We start from the raw sequence: 17,464 nt of genomic DNA on the forward strand, positions 1-17,464 counted from the left end.
GCATCTTGTTTCTTGTTCAAACTTGTTTTCTGGAAGGAGCTTCAGTGAAACAGTACTCAGCTGGTGTTGCTAGTTGAAATTACTAAGCCACGTAGTCAGAGTCATTATGCTATTCACCTCGCTTCGCAGTGTCATAAATGTGACCTCGTATTGAACTGGTAGATTCAAAGTAGTGGTTTTTATCACTGATCCAGAAACCTATTTTACAATCAATAAAGGATCCTAGTGTCCTACATAAAATGGCAGCTTACTTGGAAAAAATGAAGAAGAAAAAAATTCTTCCACTAATGGAAAGAACATCCAAACAGTTTGAAGAGTCACAGAAGTATTATGCAACACTGGAATTTGTCATGTGTACTTGTTCTCGTTTCTCAGTAGACATGCATGATGAGACACATTTCAAGCCAGTCTGAGTTGATGATGCGTTCAATAAGCCTCGCTCCGAGGTTCTCTTTGTCTTAGTGAGCAAACACTACAATCATAAGCATCTTAAGGGATTAAAGGTAGTGACTTTTCATTTTTGAAATCATCATTATTGAATTGACATGCATGAGTTGTATAACTTAAGTTTCTGTCCACGTAGCATTTATCCCACTATTTTTATAATGGCATAAATGCTACGTGGGATGTCCATATATCTCAGCTCTAGAAGGGTCTAGAGCCTCCATTTTTGCACTCAGGTCTAAGTCTCATGGTCATCTATCAGTATCCAGAGTTTCAAGAAGATTGGAGAAACTCAAAATTTCAACCCGAAAAAAAACGTCAGGGTCGACTAGCCTGACTTTGATTATGAGGCGTGTCTTAACCGAACCAGGAAAAAAAAACTCTGCACTCAATTGGATAGTCGGTAAACCTAAAACCAATCAGTGCAACGCAGTAAGTCAACTATTTTGCATACAGTTGTCAACTACAGAACGTAGCCTAACTTTACTTAGCCTATTTTAGAAGTTAAATAACAAGTGTTGCTTCTTTTACTTAAGGCGGGCGTACACGGTACGAATTCTGACGGTCGGAAGATCGTATGCCCAGGCACACTTTACGAGTGCGTTTATACAAAAATCGTATGGAGGCAGTGATATACGACACGATTTTACGACCTGCTGAATTCCGAAGAAATCGCACAAAGTTCCGCACTAAAAACTCTCATAACTGCATATAAAACATTGATACAAGCCGTGGTTATTTTGCTATAGGCTCGTTTTCAGCACCGCGAAACGGACGTCCGGACGGACATAGTTACGGTAGGCTACACATTCAAAAATAAATTTCAAGCTCTCTGAATGATTAATTAGCCGTTTAAACCACCTCATGTGAGCGTTTGCAATTCATTTTGCTCCGAGAAGCTATCGCCGTGAACGGGGCTTGAGTGAGCTTGAGCGCGTTGTGAGAGTGAGGGCGCGGGTGCCAGATCCCGTGTTGCAAGATCCACATAATGGAAAGGTGCCAGTATCTGGACTTGTTTTTTGGATTAATGTCACGCTTTAGGAAGTTATTAAAGTGGTTCGTAATATATTTATCTTATTTTCAAAACACAAGCTTTGAACTTATTTTGGATTTTTATATAATTTCTTTGTTTTTGATAGTTTTTGCTTGTTTTTCGTAGCAATATCTGGCAACATTGTTCTGTCGGCATTAATAAAAAAAAGCTTAGGCTGTAGACAAACTGTTATTGCTTTTAGGAGGATACAAACATAGCCTAATGATCATCGTGATGTGTAAGAATCTGTAAGAAATGTATAACACTATCAAAAACAATAGCATAGCCTACAGTTGTTTCAGAATAAAATATGCCAAATACTGGCCAGTAGGAACATGGCAGATGCTGTTTAGTTAACCTTTCACAAAGTCATCATAAAAACATTAATTGAAGCAGTGTTTCTAGTAGTCCACACCATTTTCGTATTTCTTCTGTGGATTTCCTCAGCTCCCGATTGGTCAAATTCAGATAGATCGACAAATCGGCTCATTCAACCGCATACACCTCGCGAATGCAAGCCGACAGCTCCCGAACTTTTTCGACATGCTTAAAAATTATCGGGAGGTCGAGAGGTGCTCGGCTCGGCTCGTATCTTCCTCGCACACGATACGAGCCGCGACATGCGAGCATAACCGATTTACACGCGATTTCCCCCGAGTGAAAAAAATCATCTGCGAGCTCGTAAAACAGCAAAAAATCGCACCGTGTACGCCCGCCTTTACTCCTCCATGAGTGCGACCAAAGGAGAAACCACAACGACCACAGGCTTTTCATTACGTCCCATCTTCTAAGCGACCGTCAGAGCCAGCTGATAAGTTACACTTTTGCCGAATCATGTAGGAAGGAAGGCAAAGATATCTTTCCGATCGTCAAATGCCTTGATTGCAGTTTTCTGTTCATCTATTAAAATTAATGCGCTGTCGATTTATTTCACAACAGACGCGACAGCGGAATCTATACATCTCAATTCTCCAGCTGCAGTCATCTTTGAGGGAAACCAGTTATGCGCTCTTAGATAACGTGATGATTTCGTCCTCGCAGATCACCTGTCCATCATCGTATAAAGCCCGCCCTGGCAATTTGATTGGCCCGAACTTTTCTTGTCTGATCATAATTTCTCCTCAATGGATCGAGTCCAGACCAAACTTCCTGATCAAAAAATGTTGTGGACGGGGTTCGGGCTGGCATCCAGGCTACCTGTCGACTTTTTCGGTGCAAAAAAAAAAGTTTCTCTGATCGTTTCGAAACTCTGGATTCTGATAGAGGGCCATGCGACTTAGACCTGAGTGCAAAAATGGAGACTCTAGACCCTTCCAGAGCTGAGATATTGAGATCCCACGTAGCATTTATCCCACTATTTTTATAATGGCATAAATGCTACGTGGGATGTCCATATCTCAGCTCTGGAAGGGTCTAGAGCCTCCATTTTTGCACTCAGGTCTAAGTATCGTGGCCCTCTATCAGAATCCAGAGTTTCAAGAAGATCAGAGAAACTCAAAATTTCAACACGAGAAAAAAAACGACGGGGTACCCCTGTCGACTTTTTCGGTGCAAAAAGAAAAAGGTTCTATATAGAACATACTTTTTTTTTCACCAGTGTTGTTAAGTAATTACTTATTCAAAAGAAGTACCTACTCAAGAGAGAATACGATTTTGGACACAGCCTATGCTTCCCCGTCATTGACAGATTTTTTTTTTGGCTTTCTGTGTTTTCATTGTTATATTGTAGGGGGTGATAGTCATTACTGTACTATGAAATATACAGACATATTGACCAGGTAAGCCCCAGAGCCAGGTAGGTCACATAACTCAAAGAGGAAAACATTCCTCATGTTTCCTGAGCGCTCTTAAATCTCTGGGGTGTGGTGGTGCTGGGGAGTGGGGGGTGAACCAAAAAAGGGCAGCAAAAGTCCCTTGAAGCCCTCTGGGCCCAGAAAGTCTTGGCTTGCTGTACTTATCATACAGGACTCAAGTCTGGTGCCTTTGGCGTTGAAATCGAACACTTGGCCTTGAACTAGGGTGAACTGTGGGGTGATTCTTAAATTGAAATTATTGCACAAATTTGTTATAAAAGGAATAATGAAGCTTCTTGCTTTGGGGCTTCTCATCTCAAAGTATCATGCTATAAAATGATGATCTTTAGGTGTATATTTTCTGTCATGAATACTAGTAAGTAAAACTTATGCCAAGAATATGCCGAGAAATGTTACTCAGTAATGGGTATTTATTGAAAGCAACAAGCAAACATCCACAAATACCTGAAGTGCAGAAGTGTAAATGTGAATAATGAAGTGATTCCTCTTGCTTTTGTCACTGAATACCGTTTACGGCTGACTCAGTTGTTTTAATTTAAGTGATGCAGAGTTTATCTGTCATCAAAGGGTTTCAAAAAACAGGCTTGCCATGGTTTCCTCTGTCACCAACAGTGCTAATGTTTTTATTTCTTCTTTCAAGGAGACCATCAGACATGATCGACTACATTCCTTTCACAAACTGTGCTCTTGTAGAGGTGATGAAAAAGAGTGAATTAATAATTATAATGCCCCGATGGCATATTTGACCAGTAATGCAAATATGTCACCATTTTTCATGCTTCATTTCTCAATATCACACGTGCAATCACTGACACTGGCAATATTATTGTCATACTTATTTAGACTTATTATTGTTTACGGCTCAACTAGTATGACTTTGATAATACTTTACTTGAATCTTTTCTCAAATCCCATTTCCAAATATGATCACAACCACCCATTTATCTATTCATTTCATATACCACAAGAAGCAATAAAACACTTTCAAATCATACAAACATGTAGATGAAAGTTATTCACAGAAACCCTAATAAAAGTAACCTACATCCTCCTCTGTTTAGAACTTGAGGCACGGAAAGAGCAAATGTACACTTATCCCTATGCTTAAGGCCACGGACATGGCTGCTTTACCTCCATAATCCTGCTATTATTTCTGTTCCTTTCTCTGAAAATTACAGTTTTCACCGCATTAAGCTGGAACTGCTCCTGTGCTGATGTGTTCACAGCCTTCCCATTTGTTTGGCCTCCAGTGCTCAGGTCGTCTTTGACTGGAGTCATTAACACATTCTTTACACATCTAAAGGGATGAAGCCAAGAAGCGCACTTCAGTCTTTTAATGTACAAACATCTACCTCCACCTGGGCTGTGCACTTCAAAAATCCCTCCAATATTGTTCCTCTATATTCCACAAATTGGGTTGAGTAACAAGCTGGCACAGGCCTGAGAAGACATACATGCAGTGCAATTTTAGACACATGCCACACATGATGAGGAGAGGCCAGCAGGGAGAGAGATCTGTAATTAAGAACAGTTTGATGGTATTTCCTATGGCAACATGAGAGATCAGCTTCAATGTAAAACCTCACGGGACCTCCTGTGTCGTACTCCTCATTCGGCTACAACTGTCAGCAACGAAACTTACAACCATTGGAATGTTTCTTAAGTGAAAGTCCAAATCCCCTCTATCACCCAGCCCAACCTTCAAATAAGCACAGACCAACATGCACACGCATACAATAAAGAGATTATGTTGTTTTTAATATTTGGTTTGGGTAAGGCATTTCCTCAACACCTTTTCTTTTCAGTTTTAGTAACCTTATGATGTTATCTATATTTAAAAATAATAGTTTACTGAAATGAAAGTCATACTAGGGTGAACTAGGGGCGGCAGTGGCTCAGTGGTTCATGTAGATTGTCTACAAACCAGAAGGTTGGTGGTTCAATCCCCGGTTCCACCTCATCAAGTGTCAAGGTGTCCATGAGTAAGACACCTAACTGCTGCTTCCGATGAGCTGGATGGCGCCTTGCATGGCTGACATGCAATGAATGAGTGAGTGAATGGGTAAATATGAGGCAAATATAAATTACTTTGGTGGCCATTGGGTCTGTGAAAGCGCTATAGAAATGCAGTCCATTTACCAGTTTCCTAAAACCATTGTTAGCCAACAGTTGCAAGTTCCATTCATAATTCAAAGATTAGTCTAGATTCCCCAAAACTTAGTTTGGGGTAGAAGAGAAGATCAGAGAAACTCAAAATTTCGGCACGAAAAAAATTTTCGTTGCAAAAAAAAGTTTCTCTAAACTTCTTGAAACTCTGGATTCTGATAGAGGGCCATGAGACTTAGACCTGAATGCAAAAATGGAGTCTCTAGACCCTTCCAGATCTGAGATATTGAGTTGCCATGTAGCGTTTATGCCATTATAAATATCTCAATATCTCAGCTCTGGAAGGGTTTAGAGACACCATTTGTGAGACACCACTGTCGATTTTTTGGGGGGTCGAAATTTTGAGTTCCTCTGATCTTCTTGAAACTCTGGATTCTGATAGAGGGCCATGAGACTTAGACCTGAGTGCAAAAATAGAGGCTCTAGACCCTTCCAGAGCTGAGATATTGAGACATTTATAATGGCATAAATGCTACGTGGGATCTCAATATCTCAGCTCTGGAAGGGTCTAGAGCCTCCATTTTTGCACTCAGGTCTAAGTCTCATGGCCCTCTATCAGAATCCAGAGTTTTGAGAAGATTGGAGAAACTTATTTTTTCGCCCCCCAAAAAAAACGTAAGGGGTAACACTGTCGTTTTTTTTTCTGGTCGAAATTTTGAGTTTCGATATTTCAGCTCTGGAAGGGTCTAGAGCCTCCATTTTTGCACTCAGGTCTAAGTCTCATGGCCCTCTATCAGAATCCAGAGTTTTGAGAAGATTGGGGATACTTAATTTTTCGCCCAAAAAAAAACGTAAGGGGTAACAATGTTGTTGTTTTTTCTGGTCAAAATTTTGAGTTTCGATATCTCAGCTCTGGAAGGGTCTAGAGCCTCCATTTTTGCACTCAGGTCTAAGTCTCGTGGCCATCTATCAGAATCCAGAGTTTTGAAAAGATTGGGGATACTTAATTTTTCACCCCCCCAAAAAAAACGTAAGGGATAACACTGTCGTTTTTTTTTTCTGGTCTAAATTTTGAGTTTCGATATCTCAGCTCTGGAAGGGTCTAGAGCCTCCATTTTTGCACTCAGGTCTAAGTCTTATGGCCCTCTATCAGAATCCAGAGTTTTGAGAAGATTGGGGATACTTAATTTTTCACCCCCCAAAAAAAACGTAAGGGGTAACACTGTCGTTTTTTTTTTCTAGTCGAAATTTTGAGTTTCGATATCTCAGCTCTGGAAGGGTCTAGAGCCTTAATTTTTGCATTCAGGTCTAAGTCTCATGGCCCTCTATCAGAATCCAGAGTTTTGAGAAGATTGGGGATACTTAATTTTTCGCCCCCAAAAAAAAAACGTAAGGGGTAACACTGTCGTTTTTTTTTCTAGTTGAAATTTTGAGTTTCGATATCTCAGCTCTGGAAGGGTCTAGAGCCTACATTGTTGCACTCAGGTCTAAGTCTCATTGCCCTCTATCAGAATCCAGAGTTTTGAGAAGATTGGGGATACTTAATTTTTCGCCCCCCAAAAAAAAAACGTAAGGGGTAACACTGTCGTTTTTTTTTTCTGGTTAAATTTTGAGTTTCGATATCTCAGCTCTGGAAGGGTTTAGATCCTCCATTTCTGCACTCAGGTCTAAGTCTCGTGGCCCTCTATCAGAATCCAGAGTTTTGAGAAGATTGGGGATATTTAATTTTTCACCCCAAAAAAAAAACGTAAGGGGTAACACTGTCGTTTTTTTGTGGTCGAAATTTTGAGTTTCGATATCTCAGCTCTGGAAGGGTCTAGAGCCTCCATTTTTGCACTCAGGTCTAAGTCTTACGGCCCTCTATCAGAATCCAGAGTTTTGAGAAGATTGGGGATACTTAATTTTTCGCCCCCAAAAAAAAACGTAAGGGGTAACACTGTCGTTTTTTTTTCTGGTCGAAATTTTGAGTTTCGATATCTCAGCTCTGGAAGGGTCTAGAGCCTTCATTTTTGCACTCAGGTCTAAGTCTTATGGCCCTCTATCAGAATCCAGAGTTTTGAGAAGATTGGGGATACTTAATTTTTCGCCCCAAAAAAAAAAACGTAAGGGGTAACACTGTCGTTTTTTTTCTAGTTGAAATTTTGAGTTTCGATATCTCAGCTCTGGAAGGGTCTAGAGCCTCCATTGTTGCACTCAGGTCTAAGTCTCATTGCCCTCTATCAGAATCCAGAGTTTTGAGAAGATTGGGGATACTTAATTTTTCGCCCCCCAAAAAAAAAACGTAAGGGGTAACACTGTCGTTTTTTTTTTCTGGTTAAATTTTGAGTTTCGATATCTCAGCTCTGGAAGGGTTTAGATCCTCCATTTCTGCACTCAGGTCTAAGTCTTATGGCCCTCTATCAGAATCCAGAGTTTTGAGAAGATTGGGGATACTTAATTTTTCGCCCCCCAAAAAAAACGTAAGGGGTAACACTGTCGTTTTTTTTTCTAGTCGAAATTTTGAGTTTCGATATCTCAGCTCTGGAAGGGTCTAGAGCCTCCATTTTTGCACTCAGGTCTAAGTCTCATGGCCCTCTATCAGAATCCGGAGTTTTGAGAAGATTGGGGATACTTAATTTTTCGCCCCCCAAAAAAAAACGTAAGGGGTAACACTGTCGTTTTTTTTTTCTGGTCGAAATTTTGAGTTTCGATATCTCAGCTCTGGAAGGGTCTAGAGCCTTCATTTTTGCACTCAGGTCTAAGTCTTATGGCCCTCTATCAGAATCCAGAGTTTTGAGAAGATTGGGGATACTTAATTTTTCGCCCAAAAAAAAACATAAGGGGTAACACTGTCGTTTTTTTTTTCTGGTCGAAATTTTGAGTTTCAATATCTCAGCTCTGGAAGGGTCTAGAGCCTCCATTGTTGCACTCAGGTCTAAGTCTCATGGCCCTCTATCAGAATCCAGAGTTTTGAGAAGATTGGGGATACTTAATTTTTCGCCCCCCCCCCCAAAAAAAACGTAAGGGGTAACACTGTCGTTTTTTTTTTCTAGTCGAAATTTTGAGTTTTGATATCTCAGCTCTGGAAGGGTCTAGAGCCTCCATTTTTGCACTCAGGTCTAAGTCTTATTGCCCTCTATCAGAATCCAGAGTTTTGAGAAGATTGGGGATACTTAATTTTTCACCCCCCCAAAAAAACGTAAGGGGTAACACTGTCGTTTTTTTTTTCTGGTTAAATTTTGAGTTTCGATATCTCAGCTCTGGAAGGGTTTAGATCCTCCATTTCTGCACTCAGGTCTAAGTCTCGTGGCCCTCTATCAGAATCCAGAGTTTTGAGAAGATTGGGGATATTTAATTTTTCGCCCCCAAAAAAAAACGTAAGGGGTAACACTGTCGTTTTTTTTTCTGGTCGAAATTTTGAGTTTCGATATCTCAGCTCTGGAAGGGTCTAGAGCCTTCATTTTTGCACTCAGGTCTAAGTCTTATGGCCCTCTATCAGAATCCAGAGTTTTGAGAAGATTGGGGATACTTAATTTTTCGCCCCAAAAAAAAAAACGTAAGGGGTAACACTGTCGTTTTTTTTCTAGTTGAAATTTTGAGTTTCGATATCTCAGCTCTGGAAGGGTCTAGAGCCTCCATTGTTGCACTCAGGTCTAAGTCTCATTGCCCTCTATCAGAATCCAGAGTTTTGAGAAGATTGGGGATACTTAATTTTTCGCCCCCCAAAAAAAAAACGTAAGGGGTAACACTGTCGTTTTTTTTTTCTGGTTAAATTTTGAGTTTCGATATCTCAGCTCTGGAAGGGTTTAGATCCTCCATTTCTGCACTCAGGTCTAAGTCTCGTGGCCCTCTATCAGAATCCAGAGTTTTGAGAAGATTGGGGATATTTAATTTTTCACCCCAAAAAAAAAACGTAAGGGGTAACACTGTCGTTTTTTTTCTGGTCGAAATTTTGAGTTTCGATATCTCAGCTCTGGAAGGGTCTAGAGCCTCCATTTTTGCACTCAGGTCTAAGTCTTATGGCCCTCTATCAGAATCCAGAGTTTTGAGAAGATTGGGGATACTTAAATTTTCGCCCCCCAAAAAAAAACGTAAGGGGTAACACTGTCGTTTTTTTTTCTGGTCGAAATTTTGAGTTTCGATATCTCAGCTCTGGAAGGGTCTAGAGCCTTCATTTTTGCACTCAGGTCTAAGTCTTATGGCCCTCTATCAGAATCCAGAGTTTTGAGAAGATTGGGGATACTTAATTTTTCGCCCCCCCCCAAAAAAAAACGTAAGGGGTAACACTGTCGTTTTTTTTTTCTAGTCGAAATTTTGAGTTTTGATATCTCAGCTCTGGAAGGGTCTAGAGCCTCCATTTTTGCACTCAGGTCTAAGTCTTATTGCCCTCTATCAGAATCCAGAGTTTTGAGAAGATTGGGGATACTTAATTTTTCACCCCCCAAAAAAAACGTAAGGGGTAACACTGTCGTTTTTTTTTTCTAGTCGAAATTTTGAGTTTCGATATCTCAGCTCTGGAAGGGTCTAGAGCCTTCATTTTTGCATTCAGGTCTAAGTCTCATGGCCCTCTATCAGAATCCAGAGTTTTGAGAAGATTGGGGATACTTAATTTTTCGCCCCAAAAAAAAACGTAAGGGGTAACACTGTCGTTTTTTTTTTTCTGGTCGAAATTTTGAGTTTCGATATCTCAGCTCTGGAAGGGTCTAGAGCCTCCATTGTTGCACTCAGGTCTAAGTCTCATGGCCCTCTATCAGAATCCAGAGTTTTGAGAAGATTGGGGATACTTAATTTTTCGCCCCCCCCCCAAAAAAACGTAAGGGGTAACACTGTCGTTTTTTTTTTCTGGTTAAATTTTGAGTTTCGATATCTCAGCTCTGGAAGGGTTTAGATCCTCCATTTCTGCACTCAGGTCTAAGTCTCGTGGCCCTCTATCAGAATCCAGAGTTTTGAGAAGATTGGGGATACTTAATTTTTCGCCCCCAAAAAAAACGTAAGGGGTAACACTGTCGTTTTTTTTTTTTCTGGTCGAAATTTTGAGTTTCGATATCTCAGCTCTGGAAGGGTCTAGAGCCTTCATTTTTGCATTCAGGTCTAAGTCTCATGGCCCTCTATCAGAATCCAGAGTTTTGAGAAGATTGGGGATACTTAATTTTTCGCCCCCAAAAAAAAAACGTAAGGGGTAACACTGTCGTTTTTTTTTCTGGTTGAAATTTTGAGTTTCGATATCTCAGCTCTGGAAGGGTTTAGATCCTCCATTTTTGCACTCAGGTCTAAGTCTCGTGGCCCTCTATCAGAATCCAGAGTTTTAAGAAGATTGGGGATACTTAATTTTTCACCCCCCAAAAAAAAAAACGTAAGGGGTAACACTGTCGTTTTTTTTTTCTGGTCGAAATTTTGAGTTTCGATATCTCAGCTCTGGAAGGGTCTAGAGCCTCCATTTTTGCACTCAGGTCTAAGTCTTATGGCCCTCTATCAGAATCCAGAGTTTTGAGAAGATTGGGGATACTTAATTTTTCGCCCCCAAAAAAAAAACGTAAGGGGTAACACTGTCGTTTTTTTTTCTGGTTGAAATTTTGAGTTTCGATTTCTCAGCTCTGGAAGGGTTTAGATCCTCCATTTTTGCACTCAGGTCTAAGTCTCATGGCCCTCTATCAGAATCCAGAGTTTTGAGAAGATTGGGGATACTTAATTTTTCACCCCCCCAAAAAAAACGTAAGGGGTAACACTGTCGTTTTTTTTTCTGGTTGAAATTTTGAGTTTCGATATCTCAGCTCTGGAAGGGTCTAGAGCCTCAATTTTTGCACTCAGGTCTAAGTCTTATGGCCCTCTATCAGAATCCAGAGTTTTGAGAAGATTGGGGATACTTAATTTTTCGCCCCCCCAAAAAAAACGTAAGGGGTAACACTGTCGTTTTTTTTTTTCTGGTTGAAATTTTGAGTTTCGATATCTCAGCTCTGGAAGGGTTTAGATCCTCCATTTTTGCACTCAGGTCTAAGTCTCGTGGCCCTCTATCAGAATCCAGAGTTTTGAGAAGATTGGGGATACTTAATTTTTCGCCCCCAAAAAAAATGTAAGGGGTAACACTGTCGTTTTTTTTTCTAGTCGAAATTTTGAGTTTCGATATCTCAGCTCTGGAAGGGTTTAGATCCTCCATTTTTGCACTCAGGTCTAAGTCTCGTGGCCCTCTATCAGAATCCAGAGTTTTGAGAAGATTGGGGATACTTAATTTTTCGCCCCCAAAAAAAAATGTAAGGGGGGAACACTGTCGTTTTTTTTTCTAGTCGAAATTTTGAGTTTCGATATCTCAGCTCTGGAAGGGTCTAGAGCCTCCATTGTTGCACTCGGGTCTAAGTCTCATTGCCCTCTATCAGAATCCAGAGTTTTGAGAAGATTGGGGATACTTAATTTTTCGCCCCCCCAAAAAAAAACGTAAGGGGTAACACTGTCGTTTTTTTTTTTCTGGTTAAATTTTGAGTTTCGATATCTCAGCTCTGGAAGGGTTTAGATCCTCCATTTCTGCACTCAGGTCTAAGTCTCGTGGCCCTCTATCAGAATCCAGAGTTTTGAGAAGATTGGGGATACTTAATTTTTCACCCCAAAAAAAAAACGTAAGGGGTAACACTGTCGTTTTTTTTTCTGGTCGAAATTTTGAGTTTCGATATCTCAGCTCTGGAAGGGTCTAGAGCCTCCATTTTTGCACTCAGGTCTAAGTCTTATGGCCCTCTATCAGAATCCAGAGTTTTGAGAAGATTGGGGATACTTAATTTTTCGCCCCCAAAAAAAACGTAAGGGGTAACACTGTCGTTTTTTTTCTAGTCGAAATTTTGAGTTTCGATATCTCAGCTCTGGAAGGGTCTAGAGCCTTCATTTTTTTATTCAGGTCTAAGTCTCATGGCCCTCTATCAGAATCCAGAGTTTTAAGAAGATTGGGGATACTTAATTTTTCGCCCAAAAAAAAATAACGTAAGGGGTAACACTGTCGTTTTTTTTTCTAGTCGAAATTTTGAGTTTCGATATCTCAGCTCTGGAAGGGTCTAGAGCCTCCATTTTTGCACTCAGGTCTAAGTCTCGTGGCCCTCTATCAGAATCCAGAGTTTTGAGAAGATTGGGGATACTTAATTTTTCACCCCCCCAAAAAAAACGTAAGGGGTAACACTGTCGTTTTTTTTTTTCTGGTCGAAATTTTGAGTTTCGATATCTCAGCTCTGGAACGGTCTAGAGCCTCCATTTTTGCACTCAGGTCTAAGTCTTATGGCCCTCTATCAGAATCCAGAGTTTTGAGAAGATTGGGGATACTTAATTTTTCGCCCCCAAAAAAAAACGTAAGGGGTAACACTGTCGTTTTTTTTTCTAGTCGAAATTTTGAGTTTCGATATCTCAGCTCTGGAAGGGTTTAGATCCTCCATTTTTGCACTCAGGTCTAAGTCTCGTGGCCCTCTATCAGAATCCAGAGTTTTGAGAAGATTGGGGATACTTAATTTTTCACCCCCCCAAAAAAAACTTAAGGGGTAACACTGTCGTTTTTTTTTCTGGTCGAAATTTTGAGTTTCGATATCTCAGCTCTGGAAGGGTCTAGAGCCTCAATTTTTGCACTCAGGTCTAAGTCTTATGGCCCTCTATCAGAATCCAGAGTTTTGAGAAGATTGGGGATACTTAATTTTTCGCCCCCCCAAAAAAAACGTAAGGGGTAACACTGTCGTTTTTTTTTCTAGTCGAAATTTTGAGTTTCGATATCTCAGCTCTGGAAGGGTCTAGAGCCTTCATTTTTGCATTCAGGTCTAAGTCTCATGGCCCTCTATCAGAATCCAGAGTTTTAAGAAGATTGGGGATACTTAATTTTTCGCCCAAAAAAAAAAAACGTAAGGGTTAACACTGTCGTTTTTTTTCTGGTCGAAATTTTGAGTTTCGATATTTCAGCTCTGGAAGGGTCTAGAGCCTCCATTTTTGCACTCAGGTCTAAGTCTCATGGCCCTCTATCAGAATCCAGAGTTTTGAGAAGATTGGGGATACTTAATTTTTCGCCCAAAAAAAAAACGTAAGGGGTAACACTGTCGTTTTTTTTTTCTGGTCGAAATTTTGAGTTTCAATATCTCAGCTCTGGAAGGGTCTAGAGCCTCCATTGTTGCACTCAGGTCTAAGTCTCATGGCCCTCTATCAGAATCCAGAGTTTTGAGAAGATTGGGGATACTTAATATTTCGCCCCCCCCCAAAAAAACGTAAGGGGTAACACTGTCGTTTTTTTTTCTTGTTGAAATTTTGAGTTTCGATATCTCAGCTCTGGAAGGGTTTAGATCCTCCATTTTTGCACTCAGGTCTAAGTCTCGTGGCCCTCTATCAGAATCCAGAGTTTTTAGGAAGATTGGGGATACTTAATTTTTCACCCCAAAAAAAAATGTAAGGGGTAACACTGTCGTTTTTATTTTCTGGTAAAAATTTTGAGTTTCGATATCTCAGCTCTGGAAGGGTCTAGAGCCTCCATTTTTGCACTCAGGTCTAAGTCTTATGGCCCTCTATCAGAATCCAGAGTTTTGAGAAGATTGGGGATACTTAATTTTTCGCCCCCCCAAAAAAACGTAAGGGGTAACACTGTCGTTTTTTTTTCTAGTCGAAATTTTGAGTTTCGATATCTCAGCTCTGGAAGGGTCTAGAGCCTCCATTTTTGCACTCAGGTCTAAGTCTCATGGCCCTCTATCAGAATCCAGAGTTTTGAGAAGATTGGGGATACTTAATTTTTCGCCCCCCCAAAAAAACGTAAGGGGTAACACTGTCGTTTTTTTTTCTGGTCGAAATTTTGAGTTTCGATATCTCAGCTCTGGAAGGGTCTAGAGCCTTCATTTTTGCACTCAGGTCTAAGTCTCATGGCCCTCTATCAGAATCCAGAGTTTTGAGAAGATTGGGGATACTTAATTTTTCGCCCAAAAAAAAAAACGTAAGGGGTAACACTGTCGTTTTTTTTTTCTGGTCGAAATTTTGAGTTTCAATATCTCAGCTCTGGAAGGGTCTAGAGCCTCCATTGTTGCACTCAGGTCTAAGTCTCATGGCCCTCTATCAGAATCCAGAGTTTTGAGAAGATTGGGGATACTTAATATTTCGCCCCCCCAAAAAAAACGTAAGGGGTAACACTGTCGTTTTTTTTTCTGGTTGAAATTTTGAGTTTCGATATCTCAGCTCTGGAAGGGTTTAGATCCTCCATTTTTGCACTCAGGTCTAAGTCTCGTGGCCCTCTATCAGAATCCAGAGTTTTGAGAAGATTGGGGATACTTAATTTTTCGCCCAAAAAAAAACATAAGGGGTAACACTGTTGTTGTTTTTTTCCGGTCGAAATTTTGAGTTTCAATATCTCAGCTCTGGAAGGGTCTAGAGCCTCCATTGTTGCACTCAGTTCTAAGTCTCATGGCCCTCTATCAGAATCCAGAGTTTTGAGAAGATTGGGGATACTTAATTTTTCGCCCCCCAAAAAAAACGTAAGGGGTAACACTGTCGTTTTTTTTTCTAGTCGAAATTTTGAGTTTCGATATCTCAGCTCTGGAAGGGTCTAGAGCCTTCATTTTTGCATTCAGGTCTAAGTCTCATGGCCCTCTATCAGAATCCAGAGTTTTGAGAAGATTGGGGATACTTAATTTTTCGCCCCCCAAAAAAAAACGTAAGGGGTAACACTGTCGGTTTTTTTTCTGGTTGAAATTTTGAGTTTTGATATCTCAGCTCTGGAAGGGTCTAGAGCCTCCATTTTTGCACTCAGGTCTAAGTCTTATGGCCCTCTATCAGAATCCAGAGTTTTGAGAAGATTGGGGATACTTAATTTTTCGCCCCCAAAAAAAAACGTAAGGGGTAACACTGTCGTTTTTTTTTCTAGTCTAAATTTTGAGTTTCGATATCTCAGCTCTGGAAGGGTCTAGAGCCTCCATTTTTGCACTCAGGTCTAAGTCTCATGGCCCTCTATCAGAATCCAGAGTTTTGAGAAGATTGGGGATACTTAATTTTTCGCCCCCAAAAAAAAAACGTAAGGGGTAACACTGTCGGTTTTTTTTTCTGGTTGAAATTTTGAGTTTCGATATCTCAGCTCTGGAAGGGTTTAGATCCTCCATTTTTGCACTCAGGTCTAAGTCTTGTGGCCCTCTATCAGAATCCAGAGTTTTGAGAAGATTGGGGATACTTAATTTTTCACCCCCCAAAAAAAAACGTAAGGGGTAACACTGTCGTTTTTTTTTCTGGTTGAAATTTTGAGTTTCGATATCTCAGCTCTGGAAGGGTCTAGAGCCTCAATTTTTGCACTCAGGTCTAAGTCTCATGGCCCTCTATCAGAATCCAGAGTTTTGAGAAGATTGGGGATTCTTAATTTTTCGCCCCCCCAAAAAAAAACGTAAGGAGTAACACTGTCTATTAAATCTAATATATTAAAACAAAATCTATTAAATCTTAAGTTGTAGTTTATTTGAATGATTGTACATTCAATCAGAGAAATTACAACACTTTTCTGATTCTTGATTTCTGTGCATTTTCTGCAGAGCTTTTGTGGTGGAGCAGGACCTGCAAGGAAAGATGATGACAGCATTTGTTTTAGGGATTTTACTCAAATATAAAGTAAGGTTATTTTTAATACATAAATCAAATGACATTGTGCTGTTAAAATGACTGATTTTGTGTAATGTTTTTTGTATTTTTGTAGGAGCTGAAATGTCTGCAGACTGGTGCGAGCACTGAGGATGAGGAGCCCAGAGCTGAATCCTGGAAGTGGTCCCATGGATGAGACCCTCCATCGCTCCACCTGCCCTTATGATACCCTCCATCTCTCCATCTGCCCTTACGAGACCCTCTATCGCTCCACCTGCCCTTATTGCCTCAGATTGTGAAGCGCAGCGCACAGTCACCTCTGGTGAATTCAGCAGAATGGGAACCGCTGTGTTGAGTCGGCAGGAGGATGAGGTGTTCAGCGCCTGTAAATGCATGCTTGTAGTTTGAATAAAGCTTTCATGTGTTGTTGACTTGTATATGCATATGTTTATTGTGATGGTTACTTTTATTTGTTCTTTTACTCATTTATTCATGTTTCTTATTGTTGACAGTATATAAAATATAATTATTTATTTAATGTATGCATTAATTCATCGATTGACTGACAATTGAGATGTTTCACTGCATTTAGCAATATTCATGCATAACTGTCATATGACAAAACAAATTACATTTTGCTTTTTTTATTAAATTATATTTTTAGTAAATAAAAAGGCTATATAATTAAGTATTGGTCAGCAATTAATATTATTATTTTGTTTTTTAAGTTTTGGGGTGGGCTAACAATGCAATTCATTCTGAAGTAATATTTATTTTTAAGCAATGATACTTGCATTTTTTGAGTTTAAAATCAACAGTTTTCTCCAAAGGAGAGGTCTTCTGCCGCCCGTCTCCTTTGTGCAGACATTGCAAACGGAGGGGAAAACTGTTCCAGGTTGTGCTGTCGAGTCACTGATGTTATGAATTGTTAGTGCACCTGTCGCTCATATAGCTCATATATATTCTCTCTTAATTCAACCATATGCAAAGCTTGCTGGGAACTAACAAACACCGCCCAGTTTCAGGTAATGCAACACAAATCAATCATGTAATTAAACACAAACGGATTAAGTAAACTTAAATTGTACATATTTAAGCAGATTGAACACAATCAAATTAAGTTCGGGCAAAATGGCAGTTGACTCGCACTATACTGCCACCCTCTGGACGTAAGAATTTTTTTACTTAACATAAATGGTTTGTGTTCAGACAACACGTTAGGATTTTGTACTGTTAAGTTGAGACATAATTACATACACCTTAATAGAAACAAAAACATTTAAAATCAAATATAGTCAAAAATATAAATATATTATGTTACATGCACAACCTTCCTAGTTCATTTCTCAGAAACTCAAAATTTCGACCCCAAAAAAACCAGACAGTGGTACCCCTGTCGTTTTTTGGGTTTTTTTGGTGCGAAAAATAAGTTTCTCTAATCTTCTCAAAACTCTGGATTCTGATAGAGGGCCATGAGACTTAAACTTGAGTGCAAAAATGGAGGCTCTAGACCCTTCCAGAGCTGAGATATTGAGAT

General features: G+C 39.9%; 1 long non-coding RNA gene across 2 annotated transcripts in view; it reads left to right on the forward strand.

The window, feature by feature from the left end:
- Window positions 1-16,615, forward strand: part of LOC148970463 (uncharacterized) — a 46,005-nt gene extending 29,390 nt beyond the window's left edge. For both annotated transcript variants that reach the window (XR_016148533.1, XR_016148531.1), the window contains exons 3-4: window positions 15,882-15,957; window positions 16,043-16,615. This is a non-coding gene — a long non-coding RNA (uncharacterized LOC148970463). The remainder of the gene's footprint in view (window positions 1-15,881; window positions 15,958-16,042) is intronic.
- Window positions 16,616-17,464: the final 849 nt, after the last annotated feature.

Source organism: Pimephales promelas, chromosome 21 (assembly GCF_988280905.1).
Source record: "Pimephales promelas chromosome 21, fPimPro1.hap1.1, whole genome shotgun sequence".
NCBI classification, from domain to species: Eukaryota; Metazoa; Chordata; class Actinopteri; order Cypriniformes; family Leuciscidae; genus Pimephales; species Pimephales promelas.